This window comes from Trachemys scripta, chromosome 6, assembly GCF_013100865.1.
Source record: "Trachemys scripta elegans isolate TJP31775 chromosome 6, CAS_Tse_1.0, whole genome shotgun sequence".
NCBI lineage: Eukaryota > Metazoa > Chordata > Testudines > Emydidae > Trachemys > Trachemys scripta.
Window position 1 is genome coordinate 13,386,142 of NC_048303.1, and position 2,713 is coordinate 13,388,854.

At 37.7% G+C, this 2,713-nt stretch overlaps 1 protein-coding gene across 1 annotated transcript in view; it reads right to left on the bottom strand.

Annotated features, from left to right (window-relative positions):
• The window catches only part of ACAA2 (acetyl-CoA acyltransferase 2), a 26,677-nt gene that overhangs the window by 7,077 nt on the left and 16,887 nt on the right, over nucleotides 1-2,713 (bottom strand). The gene's annotated exons all lie outside the window — the stretch shown is intronic.

Consider the following 2,713-nt stretch of genomic DNA (forward strand, 5'->3'; position numbering starts at 1 on the left):
GTGTAGGGGGGGGCGGGGGGGGGGGGGGGGGGGGGGGGGGGGGGGGGGGGGGGGGGGTGGGGCGGGGGAGGAGAGAAATGAGAGAATGAGAGAAGGAGGGAGAAAGAGGACTGGAGAGTTCTGGGCAGCTGCGGTTCGTCCTGAAGAAAGGAGGCAGCATACAGGAAACTCCATACAAGCCTGGGACTCAGCATCAGGCTGTTCCTCTCTCTCTCTCTGGATTCCTGGGCTTTAGGGGATGTGGGTGTCTGGGCTGGGGGGTGCCCCATGGCTGGGCTCTGGGGGTAAGGGATGCGATGTCTATAGTCCCTAACACCTCATTCGGTAAATTAAAAATAAAATCACCTTATAGAGGACTAGTTTGACCACTATGCAAAGAAGATTGGTGTGGATTATGGTATTATAGCTAGAAAAAAAAAAAACAAAAAAAAACCAAAAACGTGACTGATCAGGCACCGTAAGTTATTCTTGAGAATTGGTAGTACTTTTCTTGGGAAAAATGTCATGACCTGGTCACGTACTTATGTCCTATACTGAAAGGCTTCAAAATGAGCCATTCCAGTCTGCTAGGTAGACAAATTCTTTTATAAACAAATTTAAAAATACCAATATACCCAGGAGACTGGATATAGAACTGCCTGAGACAGATTTGCCCTCAATATCCTGACAAATCCAGAGGATTCTTTTCATATTTCAGATACATGATACTTGAGTTACACATTTTTTGGATTTTTTGTTTTTAAATTTCTGTACTCTATTGATCCTGCAAAAAGTTATTCATCTGATAAACTTTACTGTCTTTAGTGGCACTTCTCAAATGAGTACAGTTACTTACGTGCATGAGTCCTTACAGATCAGGTCCTAAAATTATTATTATTATTAGGGCTGTAAAGCGATTAAAACAATTAACTGTGATTAATTGCACAATAAAAAAAAATTAATCATGATTAATCGCACTGTTACACTATAACACAATATCAATTAATTTTGGGATATTTTCTACATTTTCAAATATATGGATTTCAATTACACAGAATACAAAGTGTATATAGTGCTCACTTTATTTTTATTACAAATATTTGCACTGTAAAAAACAATAGTATTTTTCAATTTACTTAACACAAGTACTGTAGTGCAATCTCTATCATGAAAGTTGAACTTACAAATGTAGAATGTCGTACAAAGAATAACTGCATTCAAAAATAAAACAAAGTCCACTCAGTCCTATTTCTCGCTCAGCCAATCTCTCAAACAAGTTTGTTTACATTTGCAGGAGATAATGCTGTCTGTTTCTTGTTTACAATGTCACCTGAAAGCAAGAACAGGCATTAGCAGAACACTGCTGTAGCCGGCGTCGCAAGATTAGCGCATCTGGCATCTAAATAAGATTCATATGTCCCTTCATGCTTGAACCAGCATTCCAGAGGACATGCATCCATGCTGATGACGGTTTCTGCTCAATAACGATCCAAAGCAGTGCAGACCGATATATGTTCGTTTTCATCATTTGAGTCAGATGCCACCAGCAGAAGTTTGATTTTCTTTCTTGGTGGTACAGGTTCTGTAGTTTCCGCATCAGAATGTTGCTCTTTTAAGACTTCTGAAACCATGCTCCACACCTCGTCCCTCTCAGATTTTGGAAGGCATTTCAGAGTCTTAAACTTTGGGTTGAATGCTTTTGCTATGTTTAGAAATCTCACATTAGTACTTTGCGTTTTGTCAAATCTGCAGTGAAAGTGTTCTTAAAAAGAACATGTGCTGGGTCATCATCTGAGACTGCTATAACATGAAATATATAGCAGAATGCAGGTAAAACAGAGCAGGAGACATACAATTCTCTCCCAAGTAGTTCAGTCACAAATTTAACTAACACATTTTTTTAAACGAGCATCATCAGTATGGAAGCATGTCCTCTGGAATGGTGGCTGAAGCATGAAGGGGCATATGAATGTTTAGCATACCTAGCATGTAAATATCTTGCAATATGGACTAGAACAGTGCCACGCAAATACCGGTTCTCACTTTCAGGTGACATTGTAAATAAAAAGTGGGCAGCATTATCTCCTGTAAATGTAAACAAACTTGTCTGTCTGAGTGATTGGCTGAACAAGAAGGACTGAGTGGACCTGTAGGCTCTGAAGTTTTACACTGTTACATAACTGCACTCAAAAACAAACAAACAAAAATCTACATTTGTAAGTTGCACTTTCATGATAAAAGACTGCACTATAGTACTTGTATGAGGTGAATGGAAAAATATTATTTCTTTTGTTTATAATTTTTACAGTGCAAATATTTGTTATAAAAAATATAAAAAGTGAGCACTGTACACTTTGTATCCTGTCTTGTAATTGAAAACAATATATTTGAAAACGTAGAAAAACATCCAAAAATAGTTAATACATTTCAATTGGTAGTCTATTGTTTAACAGTGCAATTAATCGTGATTAATTTTTTTTAATCACCATTAATTTTTTTTAAAAAAAGAAGAACAGGAGTACTTGTGGCACCTTAGAGACTAACAAATTTATTAGAGCATAAGCTTTCGTGGACTACAGCCCACTTCTTCGGATGCATATAGAATGGAACATATAATGAGGAGATATATATACACACATACAGAGAGCATAAACAGGTGGGAGTTGTCTTACCAACTCTGAGAGGCCAATTAATTAAGAGAAAAAAAACTTTTGAAGTGATAATCAAGCTAGCC